The 15,234-nt window shown below is 55.4% G+C and overlaps 1 protein-coding gene and 1 non-coding gene across 2 annotated transcripts in view; both read left to right on the forward strand.

The window, feature by feature from the left end:
* Nucleotides 1-15,234, forward strand: part of IGSF21 (immunoglobin superfamily member 21) — a 204,871-nt gene that overhangs the window by 53,661 nt on the left and 135,976 nt on the right. The window lies entirely within an intron of this gene.
* LOC114233966 (U1 spliceosomal RNA) lies at nt 10,001-10,163 on the forward strand. The gene has a single exon (XR_003620170.2). It is a non-coding gene; the product is annotated as a U1 spliceosomal RNA (small nuclear RNA).

Genomic DNA, 15,234 nt, shown 5'->3' on the forward strand with positions numbered 1-15,234 from the left:
GCTCCATCCGTCAGGGGGGCAGGCAGCAGGGGCAGGGGCTCAGCTCAGGGCAGCTCAACAGCCAGCCTTCCCAGGTCCAGGAGGGCAGGGGCAGCCTGAGGGCAGCCAAAGCCGCTCCCCACCCTGCAGAGAGGAGCCCCGTGGACTCTCAGGAGCCCAGCACTGTTCTCCACGGCCCCGTCCTCCCTATAAAATCATTACGATGTATATTTAATGACCACACTGGTCTAAAAGCAAACATGATCCAGGCTGGATTCGTGGTTATATATTCATTATTATTACATTACTAGAAAATTCGTGCACTGTGGGGGACGAGGGAGGGACGGGGGGAACGGTCCCTCAGCCCAGCCTGCGCCCTCTCACATCCGGGAGCCCTCAGGGGATGTCCGACTGAGCCACAGCCTGGCCTCCCTCTGTGGGAGGCAACTGGGCGATCAGGGGACAGCACAGGCCAGCCAGTAGCCAGCCCCGCCCCCCCATCATTGCCCCTCTACTGCCGCTGGTGGCCTCTGCCCGCGCCCCCCCCCCCCCGCCATGGCTGTCCCCTCTCTCTGCCCACTGGCACACGTGCCTTGGCTGGCCTGGCGCTGCCTGCTCGCTGGCCCCACCCCCTGCCAACCGGTCGTTCTGCCTTTTGGTCGATTTGCATATTGCTCTTTTATTATATAGGATTTCCCCCTGATTGTAAAAAAAGCCACAATGAGAACATTGTCACCTGCCTTGGGCACTGTGTCTGGGTGGATGAGTAGGTGCCCCTGGCCAGGGTGGGGCCGATGCTGAACCTGGGGAGGCAGGAATGGTGGGGTGTGAGGAGACGTCCTCAGGGGAAGGGTCTCCGAGAAGGCAGGACCGCCTGAAGGTGGTGAGGAGTTGGAAACTCAGGTCCCACCTTTCAGGCCCAGATTACATTTTATGTTAATGCATATTCATAAATCACCACTAATAATAATAGCTATAATTATTATTACGAAGCACTCACTGTGTTGGCTGCCCTGACTTCCTTGGCATTCAAGAGCCCCCGTAGCCACAGGCCTGGCTCCCGCCCTCACCTCCTGGGGGTCTCTCCACTAATGTCACAGCTCGGCGCGGTCCTTCCTGACCTTTCCATTAAGGGGCCCCTCCTACTCCTTTTCTCTCTGTCCCCTTCCCCTGCGTAATTTCTCCATAGCCCTGGTGAACCACACGAGTCCCGGGGACATAGCTGCCATTACTGTCCTAACCCAGCAGGTGCGACCTCACCCCTTTCACCTGCTGCTGGCCGCAGGCCCAAGATCACAGGGAGCCCCCGCCTCCCCAGCCCGCTGCCCTCCCCCCGTTATGCTGCTTTCCAATAGCGAGCCTGACCCCTGTGTACCGTTCTAGCAGCAGCCCCGGGAGCGCCCGAGAGGCGGCCGGTGGTTCCCTGGCCGAGGCATCGTCTCGCCTTGCGCTCGAGGTCAGACCCGCTGGCTGGCAGAAGAGGCTTCCTCCCCAGAGGTCTGAGGGCGCCGTGGGCAGGGCACAGAGCACTAAGCGAGGAGTCAAGCTGCTTAGCTCTACTACACACCCCCTCTCTGAGACTCAGTTTCCCCACTGATAGTAAAATAAAGGTGCCACAGCCCTGGCTGGTGAGGCTTGGTTGGCTGAGCATCGTCCTGTGCACCGAATCAAGCCAGCAACCAGGGTATGTGCCCCAAGCGGGAATCGAACTGCAACCTCCTGGTTCATGGGTCAACTGAACCACACCGGGTGGGCCCCAGACCAAGTTTTGGATGGTGTCTGCCCACAGGTGGAAGGACCGTCTGTACCTGTATTTCCTGCAGTGGGGATGGGTGGTTGGACACACGCATGCTCCCTCACCCAGCTCCCCTGTGGCAGTTGGCCACCATTTACCCCTTATATGGGATGTGTGTCCTGTCTTACATACAGTGTGTCTAACCGTCTGATCCTCCATGTTGATTTAAAGACATTAGAACCCATCTCTGTACAGCTCCAGAGCCCGGGGTGGTTCTCGCTCCTGGCTCCCCTTTGGAGAAAGGGATCAAGGTGTCCCCACAGATGGACATTGTGTGGGACCGACAGGCCCCTTGGGGGTTGCATCAAGGATCTGGGACTAGCAGAATGTCAGGTCACGCTGGTCCATCCTTCTGTCCATCTCTGGGATGTGGGTTGGAAAGCTGGAAGCTTATTTCTATGACTTTGTAGGAAATATTCCCCCAGCCAAGCTTCGAAATGGTTCCCAAATATAAAAGTCAGCAATCACGGAGAAACATGAAACAAGCGTGTTCCGACCCCTGGCCCTCTAGGCAGCGGGATCCATGTAGATTTGTAATTCCTGATGGCATTTCTCAGGCGCGTAAACCGCACGTTGTATAGTCCACGGACACTGGGCAGTTCTGAGCGGAACTCCTCCTTCCTAAACGTGAGACTGTATAACCCGGTGACTAAAGATAGATTTTGGAGTGAGACTTCCGGGGTCAGGATCCCAGCCCTACCACTTAACCAGCTATGTGACCTTGGGCAAGCAACTTTGTATCTCTGTGCCTCAGTTTCCCCCTCTGAAAAATGGAGATACTAATAAAACCTATCTCAAAGGGTTTCTGTAAGGGTGAATAAATCAAAGTGTCTAAAAATGCCCTAAGAGTATCAGGCACAGAACAAGGGCTCGGTAGGCATTTGCTGCTGTTACAATTGTTGCCACTTCGCTGCATCTCCATAGCTGGGCATGTCATTCCCTGCCTCTGAACCTCAGTTTCTCCATCCATAAAATGGGTATGCTGCTATTTGTCCCCTGGGGGCTCCTGTGAGAATCAGGTGAAATAAAGTGGGTGAAAGTGCTTTGCAGGATGACAAAGCATCGTGCCTCTCGGAAGATTATTTGAGAGATAGCTGCGGATATGTGCTGGCAATGAGGAGAGTGATGAGCTGTGGTATTTAAATGAGAATTCTAAGCTCCCCAGAAGCCTTTATTTCCCGTCCCCAAACACTTATTGTGTTGGAACATCTTCCTGTTCTCTACCTGGGAGACTGATTCACTCAAAATTGGCTTGGGGAAGGCAAAGCTATTTGAGGAAGGCAGAAGGGAGGGGCGCTTGTAAATCTTCCCCCAGCAGAGAGCTGCTGGGTGACTAGGAGTGGATTGTAGAGTCTCGGGCTCTCTCTCTGTCTCTCTCTCTCTCTCTCTCTCTCTCTCTCTCTCTCTCTCTCCCTCTCTCTCCCCCTTCTCTTTCTCTCTCTCCTCTCTCTCTCTCTCTCTCTCCCTCCCTCTTTCTCTCTCCTCTCCTCTTTCTCCCCCCCTCCTGTCTTCTCGTTTCCTCTCTCTCTCTCTCTCTCTCTCTCTCTCTCTCCATGTCTTCCTCCCTTCCCTAGAACTATGGAGGAATGAGATGGACACCATCTGCCTCAAAGCCAAGGACCTGGAAGTCACTCCATGCCCCCTCTCCCTCGTGCTCCATGGCCCAGCACTCACCACGATCCCTCCAACATGCCACTGGGAACTGCCCCCTTCCGCCCCCTTCCTGGACCACAGAGTCCAGCCTCTCTCCCTTGAATGCCCTCAGTAGCATCGTAGCTGGATCCCTGCTTCCTTTCTCATCCTCCTGGACTCCATCCTCCAAGGAGCCGCTGGCAGGGTCTTTAAAAAATGCTAATTGGCCCTCCCCTAAAGCTTTGGTGGCGTCCTTTTGTTAATACCAAAAAAAGTACAAAATCCTCTGAAGTCGGTACTGCTATGATCCCATTTTACAGAGGAGGCAACCATGGCCCAGTCCACTTCATGCACTCAGGCCCCGGGTCCCACAGCTCAGAAGGGTCGGGGTCGGGATCTTTACCCCAGCAGCCTGGGTTTGTCCAACTCTCCAGCCTCCTCTCAGGCCACTGGTCTTCTCTCTGGGCCTCTGACCCAACAGGCTCCATCGAACCTCAGAGGCATGCCCTGCCTCTCCTGTTTCCTAGAATCACCTAGAATTCGCTTCGCTCCTCTCACCGTCTTCCTAACCCCACCTAATGTTACCTGGGCGGCTCCTGCTCCTCCTCCAGGTACCTGTCCCCCCTGCACTGGCCAGGGAGGTCTCCCTGCGGCCTGGGGTCTACGTCCACAGCCCTCTCTCTTTCTTCAGTGCACCTACCCTACTTGCGTCATCCCTCTGTGACTGTTTGTTGACGACCTACATCTCCCGTAAGAACAATATCTGGATGGTAATGGTGGTGTCTTAGTCAGCTCGGCTGCTATAACAAAATGCCACAGACATTTATTTCTCATGGTTCTGGAAGCTTGACGTTCAAGACCAGGGTTCCAGCTGGTGCAGTTCCCGGTGAGACCCTTCTTCCTGGCTTGCATTTGGCCACCTTTTTGCTGTGTCCTCACATGACAGAGAGAGAGAAAAAGAGAGAGAGAGAGAGAGATCTGGTGTCTCTTTCTCTTCTTATAAGGACACTAATCCTATCCTGGGGGCCCCATGCTTCAACCTCATCCAGACCTAATCACTCGAAAAGGCCCCACCTCCAAATACTATCACATTGGGGGGTTTGGGGCTTCTTCATATGAATTGGATGGGGGGGAGGGACACAAGCATTCAGTCTATAACAGGTAGTAGATTTCTTGTTCGCCTCTAGATCACCGATTCCAAGATCTTGGCACTAAGCAGGCACTCAGAATATTTGTTGGATGGATAGATGGATGGATGGATGGATGGATGGATGGATGGATGGATGGATGGATGGATGGAGGAATTAACAAATGGATGGTTGATGGATGGATGGAAGGAAGAATGAATGAATAAATGAATGAGGATTACAGTCCTGCTTGGACACTGAATCTGGAGATCCCTCCTGGATTTGAGACTAACCCTGCAAACCCCCATATTTCCCAAGAGATTTTTGTGATACCAGAGAGGCTAGAAGAATCATCATTCAGCATAGACTCTGCTTTTTATTAGCAGTGACCTAACTGCTGGCAAAGCTCTGGCTTGCTAGGATAATTTCGCTTTCCCTGAAACATACATTTCTTTTAAAAAAGGAAAGAAGAGGAAAAAGTCACGTTACCCTGCTCCGATCTCCTAACCATGAACTATCCCCCTGGGATTAGATCCCTGCTCTAAAATATTGTCCCGCGATTAGATCTCCAGCCATGACATATAACCATGAATTTAGATCCCTACCTTGCAAATACAGTTTCCTGATTAGATCGCCCCCCGTGAAATATGGCCTTTGGGTTAGCACATGCCGGTAAAATATGGCTTTTGATTAGATCACTGCAGGGAAGGCCGAGTCGCTAGCTGGGAGTGGGGCTCTTTACCACAGCCTCACAAAATACAATATAAACATACGGAGAGGGAGAGAAAGCAGGGAAGGTAAATTATTAAGATGACATTTTGGAACTTGGGCTTCCTTCGAAGTTGTCAGGGGGACGGGAGAGGCTGGGACAGGCCTAGGCATGGAGCCTCACCTGCCATGCTGGCGCCACCCTCAGCTGGGTGGCAGTGGTGGTGGTGACAGCTGATGTCCTGGGACTTCCCATGTGCCAGGCACCGTGCTGAGTGCTTGAGGTGTTAGTTCGGGTCCCCCAAAAGGAAGGTGACGTTGTTACAGTTCTCAGTTACAGGTGGGAACTGAGGCACAGAGAAGTGAGGTCACCTGCTCCGGGACACACAGCTGGAACGTGTCAGAGCTGGGATTTGAACCTGGGTCGGCTGCCCCTTGAGACTTTACCCTCAACCACTGCCCTTTGGTTTGGCTGAGCTGATGCAACCCCTGGCCTGACCTGTGGCACTGGGTGATGTGGCCCCCACAGGCTCTCTGCTGCTGCAGGGGTGAGGGGGTGGGGAACCCTGCAAGAGTCAGAGATGATGGGTGCTGTCCCCTGGGCTCGGATCAGGACAAAGAACCAGGGGGGTCAGCTGGGCCCATCCCCGAATTTAACTAGAAGCTTAGGCCAGAGCTGGGCAGGGGCAGAGCCAGGCCGAGAAGCCCAAGTCGCCTGCCTTTGTTTGAAGCAAGTATCTCCCACTTGCTCTGTTAATCTCTCTCTCTCTCTCTCTCTCTCTCTCTCTCTCTCTCTCTCTCTCTCTCTGAAAGGGGTAGAAAACTAAATTTAGATCCTAAGTTTATTTGGCAAGATGGGGTCACTTGTAACCAGGGGCTGACCCTGGGGGTCCCAGGCCCTCTTTCCCCAGGTGCTGCCATGGCGGAGCATTTCTTCAGGAGCAGCCCTGAAGCCGCCACCTAACCCAACGCCGTGCCTTCCCAGAGGCAGCCCCAGCCAATGGCTGCTGGATGGGGACAGGAGCCCTGCTTTCTTGCCTCAAGTCAGGGCAACTATGAAGGGTCCTCTCAGCTCCAGGAACCCCAGTGGGCCTGGCGGAGACCCTCACAGCCAGCTCCCCTCCGCCTGTTTCTCTTTCTGCATTCCTCCCCGGTGCCGGCCCAGACACCCCAAGAAACCTATACAGCTCTGGTCTCGTGATGTGTTCCTCAGAGCTCACCCATGGCAGACCCTCCTTGGTGTCTTCAGACTCTAGTTTCTGGTGCATAAATTGGGGATATGAGCACAGCTACCCCAGGGTGTGTTGTATGTAGGCAAAGGTGTGAAGGGGTGTGTGTGTGTGTGTGTGTGTGTGTGTGTGTGTGTGTGTGGATATGTACTCAGCCCAGCTCCTAGAACACAGTAAGTATTCAGTAAACATTTATCCAAATCCCTGATGGGGGACCCCCAGCTAAGGAAGCAATTCCCTTCACCTCCTTTCATCTGCAAAGTGGGGCCAATGGTGGTATCTGCCTGCTGGGGCCCTGAGAGCCGTGGGGCCAGAGCAGGGACTCCTCCTACGCCAGTTCTGACCTCCCCTCCACCCCCCTCGTCTTTCTTCCCCTGCCTGGGTGCTCCGCCAGGGAGGGGGTGGGCAGTTCCTTATCTCTCTGGAGCCAGCCAACTGGCCAGCTCTTATCTGGGATTTGTGAGCTTGTAAAACATGGCGCTATCACGTCATCGCCCTGGGGAGAGGGTGCTCCCTGCTAGGCCTTATCAGAGGTGAACTTGGCCTGTGATTGAGGGAAAGCCTTGTTATCCTGGGTGAGTGGCAGCCAAGTCCAGTGGGGAAGCTAGAGGGCATCGGGCCTGCCTGCCCGGGTTGGTGTGACATCAAAGTGGACAAAGCAGTGTGCGTGTCCCCTCTCCTTCTCTTCCCTGCAGAGCGATTTCAGACTGTGGGATGACCCCACGGAGCTCCAGGAATCCAGAAGGAGAAAATTTGGGGTTAAAAAAAAATAGTGGCATTAACCTCAGTGCCCCCTTCATCCGCCTATTCCTTGTTAAACACCTACTGTGTGCCCAGCACTTAGCTGCCCAGATCTCTGAGCTTAGTCTCAAATTTCTACTTCTCATGGTTTCTAGCTGTGTGATCTTGGGCCAGTCACTTGCCCTCTCTGAGCCACAGGTGTCCAGTGGGAATAATAGTACTCATCTCGCCAAGTTATCATCAGGGCGCCTTGAGGCAGTGAGTGTGAGGGAGCTGCCGTATAAACTGTGAAGTCTTGTGCCCAGAGGAAGGACATAATCTAAGGATAAGCTTGCATGTGGATTACACACCAAGAGAGTGGGGTGCGGTAGTCCCAGGAGCCAGAGCGGGATTCCATGAGTGGGAGCAGATTGTGCTAGCGATTACACTATGGGTGGGGAGGGAGGGGGTAATAGAGAGAGGGCATTCCAGGCAAAGGCATGCCGTCCACAAACGCAGTGGGCAGGGTCACTCGGGCAGGCCCTCCCGGAGCTGGCCAGCAGCCGCCTTGCTGGTCAGGGAGGCCGGGCCCATCTGGCTTTGTTTTTCTCCTGCTGTTTGGATGCTTTTCTGCTGAATTCCCCATTTGTCATTGTTTCCCTGTGGTTCTCTTTTGAACTTTTTTGAACTTGGCATCTGTTTGGGCTCCATCCTGTCCCCGCCTTCTGTGTTCTGATGCTCAGATCTGTTTGCAACCTGGGCACCTGGTCTGAGGGCAGAAGGTGGTTCCGGCACCCGCAGCAGGTCTTGGGGATGGAACCAGGGATGGGTGGGGCGAGGGCAGAAAGCCCTTGTTCACGCGCTGGCCCTTCCTGACCCCAAGCATGAGGCACCTGCCTCTGCTGAGAGTCGAGCCATCAGCTTCCCTTCCTCCCTGACATCTCGGGGGGCCGCGGTGGGCTCCCCCTTCTCCAGCGGGCACAGCTGTCTCTCCCGCGCCAGGCTTCGAGCAGCAGAAGAGCCCGGTATTCCGGCACTCGCTTTGGAGCCAAGCGAGCCTGGGTTTGCCCCGTGGCTCTGTCACTTAACAGCTGAGCATCCTGTTTCCACCTCTGTGAAATGGGGATAGTTCTGCCTGCCTGGGGATCGCCTGAGGGCGCAAAAGCATGAAGCCTGGGATAAACATGTGGGAGGAGCAGCGCTCTGGGCCCGGCTGGCGGAGCCTGCATCCTGGGTCTGCCAGGACACATAAGCTAACGCCTTACTTTCCTCATCCACATGATGAGAGCAAGACCTGCCTTGTAGAGTGGAGGGGAGCAGTCAGTGAGTTTATTTATCTGTCAGGTGCCTAGAACCGTGCCCGATGCTTCGTCATCATTCACCATCAGCATCATTCCTGTCCAGGAACATTATTCTGGGGCTGAGGAGAGGGCCCAGGTCATGGCCCGGTCAGCAGCAGGGCACCTCACCTTGAGCACCATCCAGGTTCAGCATCTGGGCTGATCTCTGTGTGTAGGTGTGTGTGGGGGGTGGGGAGGCAGGTAGAATCAGAAGACTCGGGTTCGAGTCTCTCCCCTTGCTATTGTCTGGGTGGACTCCAGCTGGTTACTTCCCTACCAAGTTCAGTTTTTGTTTTCTTTACCCAGAAAATTAAGATCATCTCTCCCCTGAAGCATTCGTGAGAATTAAACAAGAAAATAAACGTTAGCATTTTTTTGAAAACCGAAGCACGGTGGACTGATTCCACGCATTAGTTTAACATTTCTCCACCGAGCTTCTGCGTGGAAAGCACTGCTCTGGCCCTGGGGCCTGGGTGAAGGGGACAGGCCGGATCCAATCCCCACAGAGTCCTCTCTCTAGAGGGGGCTGCGGGCAGCACACCCCACCCAGCCGGGAAGGAACTCTCCATGGTGCTGAGATAAGCGCTCAGCATGGAGGGCTGAAGGCTGTGGCAGGGGCGGGCAGGGAGGCCAGCAGAGGAGGGGACATTCGACATGATAGCTGAGTGAGTGGGGACAAGCTCACAGACGCATGGGGCCAGGGACTAACGGGCAGAGGGAAGTGCAGCATAGAAGGGGGCTGTTCAAGGGATAACGAGGGGAATGTGGCGTGTGGCCAAGGGCCACCCCTGCAGGGCCTGGAGGCCAGGTCAGAGTCCTGGATCCATTCCAAGGGAGGTAGAAGCCACGGGGGGCTTGGGCAGGGGAAGGATATGGTCTGGTGGGATGTTTGTCTGTTACACTCATGGGGTATACGCATATTGTTAGCTGCCTGGCGGGGTGGCTCGATTGGTTGGAGCATTGTCCCATACACCAAAGAGTTGTGGGTTCGATTCCCAGTCAAGGCACATACCTAGGTTGCTGGTTCTATCCCCAGTCGAGGCACGTACAGGAGGCAACCGATCAATGTTTCTCTCTTCTTCTTCTTCTTCTTCTTCTTCTTCTTCTTCTTCTTTCTCTCTCTCTCTCTCTCTCTCTCCCCCCCCCTTCCTCTTACTAAAGATATCCTCAAGTGAAGATGAACTATATATATATTGTTAGCCTATTATGGGTGACAAATTTGTATAGTTAGCCTATTATGGGTGACAAATTTTCCCATGAGTGTGTGTGTGCACATACACACACATGCAGGGAGGGTTTTTGTGAGTGTGTGGGGAGGGTGTTTGTGAGTGTTTGGGGAGGGTGTTTGTGAGTGTTTGGGGAGGGTGTTTGTGAGTGTTTGGGGAGGGTGTTTGTGAGTGTTTGGGGAGGGTGTTTGTGAGTGTGGGGACACTGCTATGATTTAGAGGACAATCAAGAACCAGAAAAGAGATACTTACCGGACGGGGGAGAGGCCATGATCACGAAGGAGGTTTGCCCAGGGCGAGGCTCATCCATTGCCCTCCGGATGTGCTGACCCCTGCGATTTCCCCAAATGTGGGAAACTCGACTGCATAATTTGTGGTAATGGGGACTGCGTTCGCGCTCTCCCCTGAAAAAGAAAAAAAGAGAAGAAAAATAAAAGAACCAGAAAAGAATTGGACGAGTCAGCGTCTGAGGTGCTTTTTGACTCAGAGACTCCGTGATTTTATGAAGAAACAGCTCTGTGGCTTGTTTTCCACGTCCCCAGACCAGGAGCGAATGTAGGCTAATGGGTGGGATTTAGGGTGAAGCTGGGTGTGAAAGACGCTCGGTGGACTGGTCAGCAGGGGAAGGGGCTGGAGTCCTGCTTCTGAGGAGCCGGAGGTCTCGGAACTCCGGGGGAGGGAAGGGAACGGAGACACCGGGACGGAATTAATAAAAGCGGCCGGAGCTAATGTGTTGGGGCACTTACTGCGTGCGGGCTCCGGGCTCGCTCTTTCCGTGAAATCCATCTTTGGGCTCTCACATCCACTGCGTTGGTTTGGTAGGGCGGCCCTGATGAATGACTGCAGCCCAGGTGGCTAAAATCAACAGAAATCCATTCTCCCGCACCTTGGCAGGCCCGGAGTCTGAAATCAAGGTGTCAGTAGGGCTCCAGGGAAGGCTCCGTCCTGCCTGTCACAGCTTCTGGGGCTGCAGCAATCCTGGCATTCCTTGGCTAGTGGACACACCGCTCCGTCTCCGCCCCTGTCGCCGCCACATGGTGTTCTCTCTGTGTCTCTGTGTGTCTGCCTGTCTCTCCTCTTATAAGGTCCCCGGCCATATTGGATTAGGGGCCATACACCCAAAAGCAATATTACCTCATCTTAACCAACTTCACCGGCAAAGACCTGACTTCCAAGATCACATCCCGGTGCTGCAGGTGGGTGTGAGGCCAGGGACACTTCAGCCCAGTATACCGACTCTTTCGAGGGGGTAAGGATTTCATCCCAATTTCACAGAACCTCCAGAAGGTTACATAACCCACTCAAGGTCACACAGCTGCAAAGCTGGATTTGAACCTCGCTTCCACGAAGGTTCACTCTCGTGCCAAACCACCCGCTGCCTCCCGAGGGATTCGCATGGGCACTAGCAGAATGGCGCAAGGCACCCTGGGGTGCTCAGGGCTCCCCAGATTGGTGCGCTGGGGTTTGCATGGTGGGAGATCAGCTGAAAAGGAGTTGGCATGAGGATCAGAACAGGCGTGGAGCGGCAGAGGGCCCCTCCTTTCTCTCCTTCTTCACCTTCTGGATCCTTCCGAACCTGCCAGAGACCAGCTGCCCGCTCCCAGGTTCCCTTGCCCTGCCAGGGTGTCAGCCCTTGCTCAGCTGCCCAGCCTCGCTGCCGGTGTCTCTCTGGAATGAATCCGTCCTCTTTGCACCTTATATTCCCTGACTTGGAGTCACCACAACGTCCTCCGGGCAAGGACTGGGCTGTATTCTCCTGAGCTCCCGGCGCTAACCCAGGGAGCGGCACATCGGGGCGCACTGCCAGTTCCCTCGTTCATCCACAGGGAGTTATTCGCACGATTACCAGCTGTAAACTGGAAACATGGACCGGCGTGGTGGGAGACAGACACGCAAACAGACTGGCCGTGGGGGAGGTGCAGGGGATCATGGGAGCCCAGCGAGGATTCCGGTCCAGAATGGGGAGTGGGAGGGAGGCAGAGAAGGCGTCCCAGAGGAGGCGACGTGGAGCGTGACAGGGGAGGCGGTGCAGTGACAGAGTGACGGGAGAGGAGAGGGAAGGTCAGTGCCGCTGGAGGAGCAGCAGGGGCAGAGCCCTTCAGCAGGAGAGGGGCTCGGAGCTTCCAGAACTGCGGGCGGCTTGCTGAGGCCGGGCGGCAGGGGCAGGGCGGGGGGGGGTCCAGAGAGAAGGGGGGCAGGGAAGGAAGGGTTGCTGGAGGAGTCCAGATGAGGAGGTGGGGGCGTTCTCCTGGGATAGCTCTTCCCTGGAGACAGACAGGAGGCAGGCGGCACTGAGGACTTCGAAGCTGGGCACTGAACGTGGCAGAAGGCTTTCCCTGGGAGCAGGTGAGGGAGGCTGGAGGCAGGGAGGCAGCAAGGAGCCCATCCTGTGATCCAGGAGAAAGTGGCCAGTGGGCTGAATGGATTCGGGGCAGGGAGGGTGCTGAAGAAGGGAGAGACGTGGGCATCAGTAAATGCTCAGTGCACTGGGTTCGGTGTTGACCTGCAGGGCTTGATTTGACCTCAGTGCAGGGAGGAGGGGTCTTATGCACACCTCCTGAGCCCCTGCTGAGCGGAGGAGGGTCCTTCCTGCTGGGTGGGGAGGGGAGTGTGGGGGAGCACAGGGAAGGCCGGAAAGCGGTCTCTGGGTGCCATACCTTAGTGGTGGAGCAGGCCTGCCCATTTCCTGGGATCGGGCTCTCCCCCTTGCCCACAAACCCCCATGGGGCTGGCGTGTCTGCAGAATCCAGGTGCACACTGCATGGCCCAGAGCTTAACAACCAATACACTAAGATGTCAGCAAGAGAGCCCAGGTCTGTGTTCACAGCCACAGCACGGGCCTCCGAGGGGTCTTGAAGATGCCACCCCGAAACAGTCCATGCCAGGGCTGACACCTATGGATGGCTCACTATTCACCGGACCCCGCCGCAAGCGCTCTATGCGTTATCTCATCTGAGCCACCCAGCAGCCCCACCAAGAAGGGACTCATTATACCCATTTGACAGATGAAGAAACTGAGGCTCCCGGAGGGGAAGTGATTTGCCCAACATCACACCCCTTGGAAGCGGCAGAGCTGGGACTTGAACGCTTGTCCGCATGACCCCCGAGCCTGGCCTGTGCCCCCACCTGAGGAAGATGCCATTTTTCTAGGAGGCTGCTGGCTCTGGAAAGATCACCTTCACCCCAAGCTGCAGAGCAGGGTGGGAAAGCCGCCCCCCACCCCCCCACCCACCCCCAGTCCCCACGCGTGAAGGAAGACTGATGGGCTGGCTTCCTTTCTTTTCCTGGCTTCCCGGTACCAAGTATATATTTTTTCTAATCGGCCCGGCTGCTGATGGTTATCTGGCTTCGCGAGAGAGCGAAAGAGACTTTGTGTCAAATGCTGAAAAATGACTTTTCAGGCAGCCTCTCCGTCTCCTGAAAGGAGGTGACGTGCTCGGAGCATACAAATCACTCAGCGCCCGGGCATCTCGACGCAAGGAAGGAGTGTGTTTAGATTGTTAAAATCACTCCCGTCCCTTCCCAAGGTCACAGGCAGGCAACCCAGCGTCCTCAGGGCCTGGGGGGCAGCGAGGCCCAGAGGGGAGAGGTGATGTGACCCCGGACAGCAGGCCCAGTGGGCTCTGGGCCCCGGAAGGGTCTCCTGGATGCAGGTGGTGTGAGAGCCCAAGAGGAAGTCTGGCCTGAGATTCCAGGTCTCCATCAGCCCGCGTAGGCTGTGTGACCTTCGAGGAGTTACTTAATGTTTCTGGGCCTTGGGAAACCCCTCCATGGATATAGTCCCACAAACTCTGACTTCAGCTATGCCATTCATTCAGCTGAATGTCCTAATAAGTGAGTGTGCCTAATACCGACTGGCGCTCAGAGGTTCCCAGGCAGTGGGGTTGATTGAGATGCCGCTGGGTGTAGGGGAAGAGGGTGGACCTAAATCCAGGCTCTGGACTGAGCAGCCTGCTTGGGTTCAAACCTGGTTCTGCTACTCCAGCTGTGTGACCTAGCCAGAGTTTGTGGGCCTAGCCACTCTGAACCTCAGTTTCCTCCTCTGTCAACTGGGGAAATCAGCAAGCCCATCTCATGGGGCCTCTGGTGAAAGTGGAGGGCTTAGAAGACTGCCTGGCCCGTGTGACCGTCCTCAGGGAATAGCAGTCCTGTCTGGTGACTGCTCCTTAGCTGCACTGGCTGGGCAGGTCCCCTCACCTCCCCAAGCCTTGGTTTCTTCATCTGTAAAAAGAGAATGAGGATTTGAAAGATCAAAGTTCTTAAGTGCGTGGCACATAGTAGGCTCTTCATCACTCATCGACAATGTGGCTCTTTGCAGAAGGATTTTTTAAAGACAATTTTGGTTTTTAACTGTAGCTGATGTCTTGCATACCCTTTGGAAATGTGTAACAAAGAAGTGTCTAATGGAATGTATCTCAGTATCAACACTCGATTGACTGGAATGCTCCATTTCCTGAGTGGCCATGGGGGTCCCCTGACGGGGGGGGGGGGTCTGTTTACCAGTGCAGGAGCCTGGTGGAGGTCTGGGCCTCAGCAGGTCACAGGTGCCCAGTCTCCGATGTAGCAGTTCCTGTGCCCGCCTGCACTTCTTCCTGGAAGGCCTTGGGCCGGGAGGCTGGCCCCCACCTGTGCAGAGCCGCCGCCAGAGAGAGAGCTGCGGGAGATTACGAGCCAGGCTCCTGGGCTGCTGGAGGGACATTTGTCACTTGTCGCCCCATTTTTATCTTCCTGGCTATAAAGCGAGAGAAGCCACATCGTCAGGCCTTTAAAAGTACAGACGGTCTCCAGATGAGCGTGTGATGTTAGACAAGGCCTGCCAGGAGCTTGCCTCCTGCTAGACCAAACGTACGGTGCTCCCCGGCCAGGGAAAATTCTAAATTTAGGGAGCAGGCCAGTGTATAAAATGCATGCGATTGAGAGAGAAAAGAGAGAGAGAGAGAGAGAGAGAGAGAGAGAGAGAGAGAGAGAGAGAGAGAGGAAGATAGGGCCCCAGGCTCGGCGCCAGGCAGAACACAGGCCTGGGCGTCACTGGATGGTGGGTGACCCCAGGTCCCGTCACCTCCCTCCTGGCCCCACTTAACTCCTGGGGTGTGTGAGGATCTAATGAGATCAGGGAGGTAAAAGCTTTCCTGCTTAAAAGGATTAGCATAAGCTGATGGTGGGAAGGCCATTCCCCCTCAGCACAGATGCCCACCCAGAGCAGGGGCATGTGACAGCGGCAGGCTTCATGGGGCGGAGAGGGTGGTTTGATGAGGCTCTTGGTCAGTTCCTTTCCCCTTCTCTCTTCCTGGCCTCCCTCCCCGGTGGGTCCTGGACCGAGGCTGGGATGCTGAACCTCAGGTGTGGGGTCAGATGCGGGGCTCGTGGCCTGTGCAGGGGGCGCCGAGGAGGGCCCAGCCAGGAGCACCTCGGAGAGGGCAGTAGCAAGGTCCCGGTGCACATCCGTGGGGCTGAGCGGAGAGGGAGCAAGCGTGGGGC

Source organism: Eptesicus fuscus, chromosome 9 (assembly GCF_027574615.1).
Source record: "Eptesicus fuscus isolate TK198812 chromosome 9, DD_ASM_mEF_20220401, whole genome shotgun sequence".
NCBI lineage: Eukaryota > Metazoa > Chordata > Mammalia > Chiroptera > Vespertilionidae > Eptesicus > Eptesicus fuscus.